We start from the raw sequence: 16,335 nt of genomic DNA on the forward strand, positions 1-16,335 counted from the left end.
ATGGCTTTTTTGACCCCGGACAAGCAGAGAAACCTTACACTTTACTTCCAGCAATTGTCTCTACGGTCCAGGCTGACTGCAAGGACAGTCCTTCAAGCCTTGGGGTTCATGGCATCTTGTATTCTGGTGCTTCCCAATGCCAAACTGCATATGAGGAAGCTACAATGGTATCTCAAAAATGTATGGACACAACACTGCCACGATCTGGACACTGTCATTCAAATAATACCTTGCATTCAAAAGGAATTTTTGTGGTGGGCTCAGGAATGTCACCTAAACAAGGGACTCTCTCTGACCCGACCAGAGGCGAGTCAGATCTTAACGACAGATGCCTCGGACAAGGCTTGGGGAGCACACCTCAGTGGAAAGTGGGTTCAAGACATGTGGCCTGCCAGACTTCAACATTTACATATCAACTTGAAGGAGATGTTAGCAGTCCAATTTGCATTGATGGCTTTCAAGGATTTACTTCACCCGGGACAAGTGTTGATTCAAACAGACAACACAACTGTCATGTGGTACATCAACAAGCAAGGGGAACCCATTCTCCCTCTTTGCAGACAAGCTATGATTCTGTGGGAGACTGCTCTCAGTATGCAACTCACTCTTCAGGCAAGGTTTCTGCCAGGAGCACAGAACTCCTTAGCAGATGTTTTGAGCAGACAGATGGTGGATCCCCACGAGTGGAAGTTGGATCCTCATGTATTTCGACAGTTGACAGTGATATGGGGGACTCCAGACATAGATCTGTTCGCTTCTCCACTAAATTTCCAGTTGCCAAAGTTTTGCACAAAGATGTTTCATCCCACAGCTTGGAAAGTGGATGCTCTATCATTCAGTTGGAGCAATCTTCACATCTATGCCTTTCCTCCTCTGCCTCTCCTTCCCAAGGTGCTCTTGAAGGTCAGACAAGACAAGCCCTCCATGATTCTGATAGCTCCGGATTGGCCTCGACAGCACTGGTACCCTCTGCTGAGGAGTTTAGTACGGGAGTCTCCTTGGCCTTTGCCTTCAATTCCACACCTTTTGTCCCAGGCGGGCAATCATTTCCTCAATGTCAGGATTCAGTCCCTGCATCTAACAGCCTGGCATATTCTGTTCTAGAACCTGGAGGGTCGAAGCTTCCTCAACAAGTTTTGAATGTTATTTTGGAGGCCAGAAGGCCTAGTACAAGGAAAGTTTATGCTGATAAATGGAGGAGATTTTTTATTTGGAGCACAGCAAGGAGTTTTGATGTTTCCAGGCCTAATTTGAGTGTTTCTCTTCAATATCTTACAGATAAAAGTAAAAGTTCATGCTGCAGCCATTTCGGCTCACTATGACTGTGACCCACCATTATTCTCTCATCCTTTGTTTAAACAATTCCTTAGAGGGGCAAAGAACATAAGACCCCCCACATAGAGCTCCTACTCCTTCCTGGGATCTCAATTTTGTGTTGGAAAAACTTACTTTACCTCCTTTTGAACCTGCAGCTACGTCTGAGTTAAAGTTTTTGTCTTGGAAGACTGCTTTTTTGTTGGCCATTACGTCTGCTAGAAGGGTATCTGAATTACAGGCTCTAATGGCAGTTGAACCCTTCCTGATTTTTCATAAGGATAGGGTATCTCTGCGTACTAACCCTACTTTTATGCCTAAAGTGGTTTCAAATGTGGCCCTGAACCAATCTATTCATTTGCCTACTTTTTATGCTGATCCCCAAAATAAAGGGGAGAAAATTTTGCACACTTTGGATATTCACAGGCAGTTGCGTTATTATTTGAGCAGGACTAAAAGTTTCAGACAGTCTCAACAGTTATTTGTTTCTTTTGCTTTGAGCTCTCAGGGGAAACCTGTTTCTAAACAAACTATTTCTAAGTGGATTGGTCATTGTATTGCCTTTGTTATTCTCATCATGGTAAGGAGATTCCGGCTGGAATCAGACCTCATTCCACTAGGGCTACTGCCACTTCTACTGCTTTTTTGAGGGGAGTAGCTACCAAAGATATTTTGGAAGCAGCTACTTGGAGTTCAGTGCACACTTTTCTAAACATTACCATCTCCCTCTTTATTCCAAATCTAGGGCTGGGTTTGCCACTGCAGTCTTGCAGGGCTTATTAGCAGCCCCCAATGCTTTATGATTTGGCCAACCTCCCTTTACTTTTGCTTTGGGATTCTACCCACAGGTTATGACTGCAGCAATGTGAGATGAAGAACATAGTACAGTTTTGTACCTACCATAAATGTAGATGTTCGAAGATCCACATTGCTGCAGTCCAATTTACCCTCCCTCCTTCCCCTCTGTAGTTTGGAGTGTTTGTTTGTTTAGGTTGTAGATATTGCTTGTACATGGGTTTTGGAGTTTTTTTCCTATTTTAGGCTGTGGCCTTAATTTTTGGGCCTTCTGACATCTGGGGCAAGAAAAGACTGAGGATATGACGTCAGTCATGCGCTTTAATACCGGGACGCACTGATGTCAGATCTGAGCGCCCATGACCGACGCCAGCCTATTACTTTGGTATTCGGGCCGACCGAGGACAGCGGACTACCCACAGGTTATGACTGCAGCAATGTGGATCTTCGAACATCTACATTTATGGTAGGTACAAAACTGTACTTTATGATGAATACATAACTTCTTTTTCATTCTGCTCCCCCATCCAGTCTTATCCTTCAAGTTCTAGGTTTGATGATAGTGCCTATAGACTTAATTCTGTTAGCACATTTCTATATGCATGTTCTCCAATGGAGTCTAGCTGTTCTGTGATCTATTCTGCAACATCCTCTATCCTTCCAGTTAAACTTACTTTGGTATGCAGAAACAATCCTTGTTGGTGGATCTAGACAGGCGGCATTTACTGAGGCTGCCCCTTTGATCTTTCTCCTCCAGTGGCCACAGTGACCATGGATGTCTCTCAGCCGGGGTGGGAATCATTTCTTGGTCCAAGGCATGTGGTCCTCTCAAGAGACCAATTCACACGTCAATGTCCTAGAGGTGAGAGCAGTCTTGTTAGTACTGTAGGCATTTCAGCATCTGGGGACTATTGCGATTCAAACTGACATGTCTGTAATCTGGTACATCAACAAACAAGTGAGAGACCGATCTTATCCCCTTTGTCAAGAAGCTATGAGGGTGTGGCAGTGGGCTATCTCCTGCAACCGCTTTCTAGTGGCAACAGACATACCGGGGAAATTCAACATACTAGTGGATAAACTCAGCAGGTCCATTCTGATGTCTCATGAGTGGTCTCTCAATCAGTGGTGAAGATTTTCCATCGTTGGGGTCAGTCTTGCTGCGGTCTCTTTGCATCTCTTCAGAACAATAAGTGCTACAGGTAATTTACCCTGCTGTCTCCCCTCAGGAGGGTAGTCACCTATAGATACTGTAGTCCACATTTGGCTCCCCAGCCTCTTTACACTTATCCCCTGGTACCTCTGATCCCAAAATGCTTACAGAAAGCCAGTTGGTTGAAGAACTCTGTTATCCTCATTGCCCCCTTTTGACCTTGCCAAGTGTGGTTTCCCTTCTTTTGGTCTTCTCTTTATCTGCCATGGATACTGGACCCTTGTCTAGACTTTCTCTTCCACCTGGGGATGAAGCATCCAATATTTCAGGCCTCAGCCTAACCACATGGTTTCACCAATTCCTTTAATAGCTAGACATCCTAGGCTTTCCTTCCCAGTTCATCTACTTTTATCTTCATAGAAAGCTTCTACTAGCAATATTTACAGGAGTAAATGGAAAAGATTCTCAATTTTGGCCCTTAAAAAGGAAATTGACCTTTTACCACTTCTGTTTCTTTGGTACTGGAGTTTTTAGCTTCTTTCAGGAAGGTGCTAGTTTTTCCGCAATTAAAATGCAATTAGCAGCCATATCAGGTTTCCTTTCAGGAGAGGAAGCTTCTTGTTTAGTTGCTTCCAAATTGTGTACAGTTTTCCTAAAGGGCACCTTCTTACTCAAACCTCCAGTTAAAGATCCACCACCTCTGAAATTTGACAGTCGTAATTCAGGGGGTGACACAACTACCTTTTGAACCTTCAGCCAAATCTGATTTAAAATTTTTGCGGTAGAAAACAGCATTTTTAGTAGCTATTATATCTGCAAGAAGAACTCTAGGCACTATCATCCAAATTCCTTTACATTGTTTTTCACAAAGATAGTTACCTTATGAGCCAATACATCCTTCTTACCAAAAGTAGCCTCTGAATTGACTATATATATTAAACAATTCATTTGCCTGTCTCCTTCTCTAATTTTTTCAAATAAGGGAGAATACATGCTACATCTCTTATATGTACATAGACAGACAACTACGTTTCTATTTACACAAGACAAAGGGTTTCAGGAAAAAAAACTCGCTAAACAGGTTGGGGGTCACCATTTTCTAAAGTTACCCTGGCCAAATGGACCACTAATTGAATTTTGTTGGTACATTCCCAGCAAGGTACTCCCTACCAAAACCTCTTTAAGGCATGTTCAACTAGATCAGTGGCCACTTCTTGTACATTCTGGTCTAGAACTTTCATTGATATTCGCGCATCAGCTACATAGACTAATGCCAACACCTTTCTTGCTCATTACAAAATAGATTTGATTTCTGGAAGTAGAGCTGCATTTGCTTTGGCAGTTCTCTGAAGTAACTTGCCAAGAGGGCCAGCCTAGATTCGTGTAGCTGGGGACTCTCTCCCATATGTTAAGGAAGAATGAAAAGGACAGTGTCAGATATTTGTTATTTACTCAACTATGCATCTGTGTTGTTCATTTTCATTCTTCCTCAACTCCCTTTCCTCCTTTCTGTAATCTTCTGGCGTGATCTGCTAGATATTTTGGAACCTTTTGTTCCAGGTTTGAGCTCTAGCTTTACTGTTATTTCCTTTTTCTTCATTATATTATATTCATTATTGAAAAAGCTAAGACTGTTCTCTGTTGCATACCGCTTTCTCAGAGACGATCTCTGTCTAACGTACAGAGCCATGTCCAACCCAGAATTGTTGAACATGCTCCATCTTAGCAAAACCAAATCTACTTGAGTTACACGCTCTAGGGATGTAAACCTCAACACAACAATGAATAGTACATGCTGGAGGGATAGATTCCCTTCGCAGAGACTTCCCTTACTATGGAACAGGGTCCCGATCTACATAAGACAGAGCCCCTCACTATCACTCTTCAAGAGGAACCTTGATGAGTGGATGGGTAACAGAAAGTTCACACCGGGGATCACACCAACAGCACTACTAGATAGGGGCCAAGGGTACTAGCTGCTGGTACAAGGGTCTAGGGAATTACTAAAGGGGCGGTGAATACCGCACAACGTGGTTGGGCTAATATATGCCTTCGGGCAGATAGCCCAGTACCAACCTATGAACCTATATTTGGCTCTGTAAGACAGCAAATTCAGTCTGAGGTATTGTAGGCAGGCTAGGACATTATGAGTAGAGGGAAGAGCTCGAAAGTTGGATCCGCAAGTCTGTGCAATGTGGCCAAGTTGGATCCGAGGATGCGTCTGTAAACCCATATGTTGAGGAGGAATGAAAATGGACAGCACAGATACATAGTTATGGTGAGTGCATAATTTTAATTTATGGGATGCATAAATAAATGGGTGGAAACACCTATCTCTTTCCTTTGCTCTTTAGCAATACAAGCCTGGAAGTTAGGCTTGCATTCAAGGATGATTGTCTTGGAGTAGTATATTCCCTCAGAATTATGCAATGTAGTTGATAACTTCAGTGGACTAATGACCATCAAACACTAGTAGCACCTGAACAAAGCTATCTTCAGCACGCTAACCGCAAAATAGGAGCAATGTCAGAGACGTACTTGTTTGTGTCTATAGGTAACTGTGAGCAGAGAAGAGCTGCAAATGATTCCCATACTGGAATCCTTCAACTCCTTTACTACCTAGAATTCTGCAGATGTTAAGGATAGGAATGCCCAGGATGATTTTCTGTGCTCCCCTCTAGCCTATCCAGTGTAGGATCTGAGATGAAGAGTTCCATCTTTATCAACCACTAGGACTGAGGTTGGGATGGCTTAAACAGCCTGCCGTGTAAAAGTTTCCCAGACTGCTTTCTCCTCACCCTTACCGATAATATTTTGTGAAGAAGGCCCTTCTCCATATCTGTTCAGCCATATACTGAAATGATCACTTCTCAAAAGTTGCCCAAGACTACGTCAGTGTTTTTTTTTTTCTCTGTTTTGTGAGAAAATGTTGCTGCATTAACTTTTATCCTGCTCTGCCATGATGGTTGCCTTCTATATAGGATGCTGAAGTCAGAAAAATATTTGTGACTGGCTTGTCTTCACTTCCATAAAGAGAAGGGTCAGTAGACCGATCCCCAAGACCTTGTCCACCCTGTCCCATTCTTAAGTCATTTGGGATCATTTGGCTTTCACTAGTCTGTGTGGATGACATCAGACAGGGCAAGTGAATAAGGACATTAATAGCCACAGGATACATGAATCCTTTCCAAAGTCACACACTTTTCTCCTACCAGATGCCCTTCCTCATCAGAGACTGTGGTAAAGGGAGAGGTGTTAAATCTTCTACAAAAAGAAGACCTCCAAGAGGTCCAAATAGACCAGAAAGGGCTAAGCTTTCTACGCAAGGTCCTTTTTAGATTCAAAGAAAACCAAGAACCTCAGGCCATTACTTGGTCTGAGTGGCCTAAGTAAGTTTGCCCAGAAAGAGTCCTTTCATGGAGTGATGGTGCAGTCCATCCTTGCTTGTCTGTCCAAAGGAGAGTAGATGTGCTGTTTAGACTTTTCATGATGCCTTTCTCCATGTCAAGATATAGAAGGATTCCAGGAAGTTTCTGCTCTTCTTAATAGGAACCAATTCCATACCCTTCCATTTGGAGTCACTACACCCCCCTCACCAGTGTTCAAGTGAGTGCCCATCTTTGCAGCAAGACAGAGGCTGCAAGGTACCAAATAGTTTTCATTCACCATGACAGTGGTACCCTTACCAAGTCTGTATTGGCTCTGCTGCAGCCTTTGAAAATCACAGTGAACACTGTACAGTTATAGATGAGACCAACCCAGATGCTCACGTTCATTATATGAACTCTGTCTTGTGTTGCATTGCTGCCCTCCAACAGGATCCTGCCTGTAAAGAATTTACAAACTCCACTCCTTCATACATGAACATTTATGTATTTTATCTGCCCTGAGGCTTTTACATGGTGCCCATTGCTAGGTTTTATATGAGAGTGCTGCAGTGAGCTTTCATTTAATGGAAATGTAGAGCTGATTCTCATACTCCATGTTTCTTTCAGTTCTACTGTCCAGTTTATGCAAGAAGCATTTAGATTGGTGACTAAAAGATCCCAATTTTATTTTGGGCAAATTCTTTATAGTTTCTAGTTCATTCGTGGCTCTTTCACTACAGATCCTAGGGTTAGGGTGCAGTATCAGGAACAGAGACAAGATGTTCTTCGTGTTTCACTGTTGCAGTCATTACATTTGGGTTATCTGCCTGCAGGTAGCCCTCAGCAGGCCTGACAATCAAAGTCTTGGGTCCTGCGTTGGATGCTGTCTCTTCTTCCATGACATCAGGTCGTCAGGGGTATAAAGCATGCAGCCGACGCCATTACATCATTCTTTCTTGCTGCACGGTGCCTGAAGCAGAAGCAGTTCACAAGTGCCGGTCGGCAGATTCCTGAAATTTTCGTTTTCAAGTTTCAGAACCAAAGTCTTCAAAAAAAAAAAAGCTAAGTACCCCGTTGGGGATTTTTTTTCTTGCTCTAAACCGATGTCAGTAAAAGTCAACAACTGTATTACTTGTGGAAAGCAAATACCTCTTAAAGATTTTCATTCGTACTGCATTTCTTGCTTAGGCCCAGACCACGACATCCCTCGCTGTTGTTTTTGTGCCTTATTCAATCCTCAAACTATTTGTTGTCTGTTCATTTTTGCATCAAACTGTTTCAGTACTTGGTTTAATTATTCAGAAATGGCTTTGGTAAGCCATCCGACTACTGACATTCCGAAAAACTTAAAGATAAAGATAGAGACAAACCGCATAGGTCCAAAGCTCCCGACGACGCTTCCGTTAAGCTAGTTGCCTGTTCACCAGTACTCAGTGATGCACTTTCGCAGCCCCTGATACCCGCTACTTCAGATTCGCAGGCCTCTACTGAGACCCATCCGGAGTCCGGTATGCCGTGAGATGCTTCTTCGACTTTGGAACCTGCGGATGTCTCTACCTTGGATGAGTCTGGAGCCGTTGTGCAGGCACCGGCTTCTGACGGTGTATTCAGGCCTACTGACTTGCATTTCAAACCGACACCATCTTCTTCTTCAAGGCCTAAAACTCGACCCACGCTTAGAAAACAGATGTCCAAACTGTATGGTCAGGACCATATGCCTAAAAAACAAATGATAAGAATCGCTGAAGACCTTATTACTTTAATTAGGGGAAGTCAGCCTTCACCCTCTAAGAGACTTAGAACTGATTTTCCTTCTGATTCTTCTGATCAGGATTCTGAAATTTCTGTTTCTTCTGACTACCAGGATTTGTCCTTATCTACCTATGAGGATTCTGATGCAGAGGACTCCATACCCTCTGCTTCCCCTCCAGAAAATTTTTCTTTTGATGAAACCTTGCACACTCTTAGGAAGTATTTCCTCTGGGAAAGCCAAGTTTACTCTGACTCCAAAAAGAGGCTTAGGGAATTCTTACTCCTGCCTCAAAACAAGCCTTTAGCTATACCTCCTGTCCTGGACATTGTAGATGATGCCTTCTTGGAATCTAGCCTGGCCCCAGACACTTTACCCCCAGTTCCCAGGAAACCTGACTGGTATTACAGAGTACCTGACTCCCACAAGTACCTCTTCAAGAATTCTACTGCAGACCCGGACACCATTTCACAGCTACTACTGCCAAAAACCCTACCCCCTCTGATAGAGATTCCAGGGCCTTGGAAAGATGGGGTAAGAAGGTATACATTTCTGCTACTTTGGCTATTAGGGCCAGTTTCATATGTTAAAGTATCATTAGCATATTATTGGACTACTTAAACAGAAAATGATGTTGATTCCCGACTGTGCTGAGAATAAAGAATTACAGGATTTAATGCATTCTGCTGTTGGTAAACATACTTTGCAATGTGGTTTTGACTCTTTAGAGACATCTTGCAGGGCTGCTGTCACTGGGATTGTTCTTAGAAGGCATGGCTTAAGGAGCAAACATTGCCAGATTATGTTAAAGCTATATTACTGGATGCTCCCTTAAACCAAGACCGCGTGTTTGGCAACAAAGCAGAAGTACTTTAAAAGATGGAGGAAAAAGCTAAATCTATGCAAAGTGTTAAAGATTTCCTGCAAGTACAACCTCCCAGATTTAGTAGGCATTGGCCTTCTAAGAATTGGTCCTTTCCTGTCTCTTCCAGGCCTTCTCAGTCCAAACCCAGGAACAACAGACCACCTAGGCTACAGTCTCAAGGTACTCACAGGCCTAAGCAGTGGGGCAGCTCCCACTTCCAAAGCTGGAAGTAGTAAGACACCCCCATGTGGAAAACTGTCACAATGATTTAACCTTAAACCTTCCAAGCCCTGCTCAGCTGCCTGCTCTCTTAGGGGGAAAGATCACCCTGCATGCAAAAAACTGGGAACTCATTACCCAGGACAAATGGGTTTTGCATATAGTTTCCCCAAGGATAAAGATTCCACTTCCACACCTTACCAGCCCCAAATGGTTAGCCAGACTTAACCCCAAATCAGTGGGCAGAGGCTTAACAGCAGGTTCTCTCTTCTAAGTATCAAGGCTATTCAACCTGTCCCAGCAGAAGAAAGGGGACAAAGTTTTTACTCAAGAATTTTCCGGGAACCCAGAAAAGACAGCTCCTGGCATCCTATCCTGGACCTCTCTATTCTAAACACCTTTTTGGTAATTCCAAAATTCAAAATGCTAACTCTTCATCAGCTGCTTCCTTTGCTAGGCAAAGATGCCTGGTTGGCAACCTTAGACTTAAAGGAAGCTTACCTGCACATTCCAATAAGGGAATCTTGCAGGAAATACTTACGCTTCAGAGCAGGCTACATGAACAGTCATTGCATTTTGCAGGCAAAGAAATATTAAAATATACCCATACCTGGACGATTGTCTAATTTAGGCAGAAAGCCAGGACATGCTACTAAATCATCTGGCATTTGTAAAGAAACTTCTAACCTCGCTGGGGTACACCATAAACGAAAAGAAATCTCATCTAGTACCCTGCCAACAAATTGTATTCCTGGGAGCAAGCTTGAACATAACTTCCCAGATGGCTTACCTCACGCCAGAGAAACAAGTTTATTTGACAACCTACTTCAAACTACTGGCCACAAAGACCCAGCTGTTTGCAGGGAAAATCCTGCAAGCCCAGGGATTCATGACCTCTTGCATCCTGCTAATTCCATATGCAAGACTGCATATGAGGAAACTACAATGGTATCTAAAAAGCCTATGGTGTCAATATTCTCAGGACCTGGGATCCATGATTCCTATCATTCTTTGTATAAAGACAGAGTTCTTTTGGTGGGCAGAGGCCTGCTACCACAAAAGGGACTGCCATTCACTCTACCCCCTGCCACCCAAACCCGAAAAACAGACGCATCAGACTATGTATGGGGGGCTCACTTGGCAGGGCAGTGCATTCAGGGCAAATGGAACCAGAGTCAAATGCACCTGCATGTCAATCAAAAAGCAATGTTAGCTGTACAGAATTCTCAGACAGCCTTCAAGGACCACATTCTTCCAGGACATTTATTGGTAAAGACAGACAACACCACTGTTATGTGGTACATAAACAAGTAGGGAGAACTCACTTGTACCATCACTGCAGACTAGCCATGGCTCTGTGGAACACAGCCTTGAGCTACCAAGTGCACCTACAAGCTCAGTTCCAGCCAGGCAAGCTAAATTCACTGGCAGACGACCTATGCAGAAATCTCATGGACCCACACGAGTGGAAACTAGAACCTAAGATATTCAACATTTTGAGAAACAAATGGGGAACCCAGAGATAGACCTGTTTGCCTCCCCTCAGAACTACCAATTGGACAAATTCTGCACAAGGACTCCACACAGACAAGCTTGGAAAGTGGATGCCCTGTCCTTCACACGGGAAAGCTACTCAGTTTATGCCTTTCCCCCTCTGCCTCTTCTTTTGAAAGTTCTGCTAAAGATCAAGCAGGACAAACCAAGGCCAATACTGATTGCACCAGACTGGCCACGCTAGCACTGGTACCCCCTCTTGCGCAGTATGTCAGTGCTGGAACCATGGCACCTGCCTCGGACCCCTTCCCTGCTGTCCCAGCAATAAGGCCAGATTCTGCACCCCCAGCTTCAAACCTTGAACCTTGCAGCCTGGCTAATTACCTGAGCTCTCCAATAGCATCCCTCAGTAAGCAGGAGCTAGATGTCATTCTGAAAGTACTAGAAAATCCTATGCTGTAAAATGGAAAAGATACTGTTCCTGGAGACAGACTCAGGGGATGGGCACAATAGTGCCCAGCTTACCCGCATATTCTTCAATACTTAACAGAGATGCTCCACAAGGGCCTTCCTTCTCATCAATTAAAATTCATGCCTCCGCCATTTCAGCACATCATAATACTAAGCCACCCCTCTTCTCTCACCCCCTGCTGAAACAATTCCTCAGAGGGGCCAAAAATTTAAGACCACCCAGGAGAGCCCTTACTCGAGCCTGGGACCTTAATTTTGTATTGGAAAAGCTCACTCTACCTCCTTTTGAGGCAGCTGCAACTGCAGAGTTGAAATTCCTTTCTTGGAAAACTGCCTTCCTTCTAGCCATCACTTCAGCAAGAAGAGTGTCTAAATTACAGGCCCTCATGGCAGTGGAGCCCTTCATCATCTTCCATGCAGACAGGGTGTCCCTCAGGACCAATCCTTCCTTTATGCGCAAGGTGGTATCCAGTGTGGCCCTTAATCAGTCCATTCATTTGCCAACCTTCTTTCCTAATCCACAGAACAAAGGAGAATGAATACTGCACTCTTTGGATGTGCACAGACAACTTAGATTTTATTTGGACAGGACTAAGCCTCTCAGAAAAACAGAACATCTGCTAGTTGCCTTTGATAAGGGGCAGAGGGGAAGGCCATTTCAAAGCAAACCATCTCTAAGTGGATAGGCCATTGCATTCATTTCTGCTATAAGCACCATGGAAAACCTACCCCACAGGGGATAAGATCACATTCCACCAGGGCTTGCATCTACTTCTACAGCCTTTCTCAGAGGTGTCCCTACCATGGACATCCTAGTAGCTGTTACCTGGAGCTCTGTACATACTTTCACCAAGCATTACCACTTGCCTTTTTTTTTTCTAAATCCAGAGATGGTTTTGCCACTGCAGTCTTGCAGGGCTTAATAGCTGGTCCTAATGCTCTCTAACTGCCTCCTCCCTTCCTTAGCATTAGGAATCTACCCAAATGTAATGACTGCAACAGTGAAACACGAAGAACATAGTACAGTTGTGTACACTTACCATAAATGTAGATGTTCGAGTGTATTCCCTGTTGCAGTCCTGGTTACCCTCCCTCTAGCCCCCTGACTTCTCGTGGCTATACCTTTCTTCTTGTTTAGTGTATTTCAGCTTTCTGTTGGAGGTGTAACCTTATATATAATTGCTTCCCATTATGGGACCACCTGACATCTGGGGCAAGAAAAACTGATGTAATGGCGTCAGCTGCATGCTTTATACCCCCTAATGACCTGACGTCATGGAAGAAGAGACAGCATCCGATGCAGAACCTAAGACTTTGATATTCAGGCCAGCTGAGGGCTACCTGCAGGCAGATAACCCAAATGTAATAACTGCAACAGTGAATACACTCAAACATCTACATTTATGGTAAATGTACACAACTGTACTTTAGGGTGGTTGGTCACAGGCAGAGCCTAGCCTTCACATAAGTAGTTTTGAAATAAGTAAGGTCTGTCCTTCTTACTTTGAAAGGATTCCAGAACTCCCATGTCCAAGGTGCTGTTGCCACCCACAACAGGCACAAAGGAGCACATACATTCCTACCCCCCCCCCCACGGCTAGGAAGCTATGTGATGTCCCCTGTCCATCCTTATGAATGAGTGCAAATCGTAACCCGACCCCTTACTGAACCTTGCACCTTACCTTAGAAAAACCTTTTCTGTAACACTACCACTATTCAGACAAAATGTAGTGGGGTTTTGGTTAACTAATGAAAGAAAACTGTTTTCCTTTTGAGATTTTTTCCAATATTTTGAGTTTTCTGGTAAGTTGATGTTCAAAATTTTGGCATTGATCTCCTGTGATTTGACGTTTGTACATTTTGATAAATCAGCATATACCCATATACATTTAAAATGTATGATTATTTATGCATGCCTATGTACACGCACAAAAACTTCTTGTTGACATAGCAAAAAAAAAATTAGTGGGCATCACTCATCAGTGCTACAGTCAGGGCTACAACCTCCATGTTTGTACTGTAGTTCTGCACATGTGTTATGGGCACCTTCATCCTGCTCTAAGAAGGTGTTTTTTTTTTGTTTTTGCCACGTCAGACACCACTTCCTAAAATGGTGATGTGCATATGATCATGAACAACTGCAAAGCAGTCATCTGTCTTAAATTAGTGTTTAATGTTTTTTTTTTTTTGTCCTTGTGACTCTAGAGGAGAACACCTCTGTTGTCTCTCCTAGACGATTTTTTTTAAAAGCGCTGCAGCCTTTGTGTACCATCTGGAAGTCTAAGCTGGAGGGTTTTTCTGTGGTATGAGTAGTACACCAGTGGCTCCCATGGACCTGTTTGACGTACGGTTACATTGGTTTGTGCTGTTTACTGCCTCTGCTTCAGAATATTTTATCATACTGTCATGGTAGTGCTTGCCTTCCTTATGGGAGGAGGATAGGTTATAAACCCTAACACCATTTTGTTTTTGTAGTCACTATCATTCAGATCATTTTCTTATATCTAGGAGTGATTAGAAAGCAAGGAGAGTGTCAGACTCTTGACTTGTGCATTTTGTTTAAAATGAAACTGCATTACAGTTTGATACTTTTCAAGGCAGGGCTGCATTCACCTGGCTGTTGCATGCTAATGCTTTGTGTATTTGGACTGAAGCTACTAAGCTCAAAGCTCTGAGCTTTCTTGCTAAGTTGGATAGTGTACAGAATTACAGAAAGCTCAAAAGTGTATTGCTGCATCAAGGAATGGGAACAGGCCGGATTTTAAAATAGGGAATATTTTTCTGGTCATCTGTCAGTGTAAACACTGCAGCTCTGATGCTTCATATCAGTGCCTTAATTCCCCCTCCTCATTTTCTTCAGTTCATTTGTGATGCCAATGACTGGTGGGACTTTTAAAGTCATCTTTACTTTTTGTCTACATTCTTATGCCTTATAAGAGGTGTTTTTAAAAAGTGAAGATATTATATTAAAGTTGCTTGTTTTTAAATCACTTGCATTAAAATATTCTATTGGCATAGATGGATAAAACCCTGACAATGATTCAGGAAAACCAGGTTCAATTATTGGCTTGTACATCAGACATTGCTGGCATTGAGGAATATTATACCTGTTTGGGGTGGGGGAGACGTGTCTCTCTGTCTGTAATGGAGCTGTGGCATTGGCCGGAGTTCTGAGATATGATGCATAGCTTTGTGGGGGGGAGGGGGTCAGGAGAAATGGAGAAGATGTAGCCACCCTGTAGAGTTTAGAGCAAGGCACTTTTCATTGCATGCTCTCTGCCTGATACTGACATCTGCTTGCAATTGGTAGGACATAGGACTTATAGATAAAAAGTCTGGCTTGGCCACAGTATTTTTAATTTTTTCTTTTACCCGTTTGTTAACTGGGTAAGCTCAATGGACAAATTGTTCATTTTCAGGGGTAATCTGTTTTGGAAATCTTTTACCCCTTTCATGGGCATTCCTTGGCCCCCTCAGGAACAATTGACCTTTTTTCTTGACTCTGGGAACTATTCAGGAAGTTCCATTTTCTCAAAGGGAGAAGGGGTTTTATTCCAAAATGTTTTTGGTCCCCACGAAAGAAGACACTTGGAGACCCATTCTGGATGTCTCTCACCTAAACACTTTTCTGAAGGTCCCTTCCTTTTGGATGTTATCCCTTCAGATCTTCTTTCCTGTGCTGCTTCCTCATGCTTTTCTAGATGTTCATCATGTTTCACTGTTGCAGTCATCACACTACCGCCTTTTGAGCCAGCCAATTCAGCTGAATTAAAGTTCTTATCTTGGAAAACAGCTCTGCTCCTAGCAATAACCTCTGCAAGACAAGTCTCAGAGTTACAGGCATTCATGGCTGTGGAACCTTTTATCATCTTCCATCCAGACAGGGTTTCTCTGAGGACGAACCCCACTTTTATGCCTAAGGTAGTGTCCAGTGTGGCCCTTAACCAAACCATTCATTTGCCTACTTTTTATCCAAACCCACAGAATAAGGGTGAGAGACTTCTGCATTCTTTGGACATACACATACAACTGCGCTTCTATTTGGACAGAACTAGAGCTTTCAGAAAGACTGAGCAATTCTTAGTGGCATATGCTGCAGGAGCACAAGGAAAGGCTATCTCAAAGCAGACTATTTCAAAATGGATAGGCCACTGTATTTGTTTCTGCTATTCACAACATGGCAAATCAGTGCCTAAGGGCATTAGGCCACATTCACCCAGAGCAGCAGCCTTCCTCAGAGGAGTGCCAACCAAGGACATTTTAGAGGCTGCAACCTGGAGCTCAGTGCACACTTTTACCAAGCACTACCACTTACCTCTCTATTCTAAATCCAGAGCAGGCTTTGCCACTGCAGTTCTGCAGGGCCTTATAGCCTCTCCAAATCCTATTTAGACCCAGCCACCCAACCTCAGCTTTGGGATTCAACCCAAGTGTAATGACTGCAACAGTGAAACACGATGAACATAGTACAGTTGTGTACCTACCATAAATGTAGATGTTTGAGTGTATTCACTGTTGCATTCCAGGTTACCCACCCACCATCCCTCTTTATCTTTGCTGGGACTTATCTGTACTTCTCTATCCTATACAACCTATGTGGTGTATTTGCTAGTGCAGCCAACGCCATTTTCTTCAGTTTTTCTCGCCCCAGATGTCAGGTGCCCCCAAATAGGAAGACTAAAAATTATGCCAATAAGTATGCATGCAGTAAAATAAACATTTCCTTCCTCTACAAGCAAATAATATAAGTGTGTGTGTGTGTGTGTGTGTACATATATTGTGTGTGTACTCATGTGTGTGTGTGTGTGTATATATATATATATATATATATATATATATATATATATATATATATATAGAGAGAGAGAGAGATATATATATATATATATACACACACACACACACA

At 43.1% G+C, this 16,335-nt stretch overlaps 1 protein-coding gene across 4 annotated transcripts in view; it reads left to right on the plus strand.

Moving 5' to 3' along the window:
- SERHL2 (serine hydrolase like 2) overlaps nt 1-16,335 on the plus strand; it is a 1,152,218-nt gene that overhangs the window by 586,290 nt on the left and 549,593 nt on the right. The window lies entirely within an intron of this gene.

This window comes from Protopterus annectens, chromosome 2.part0 (assembly GCF_019279795.1).
Source record: "Protopterus annectens isolate FY-2018-M chromosome 2.part0, PAN1.0, whole genome shotgun sequence".
Classification (NCBI taxonomy): Eukaryota; Metazoa; Chordata; order Ceratodontiformes; family Protopteridae; genus Protopterus; species Protopterus annectens.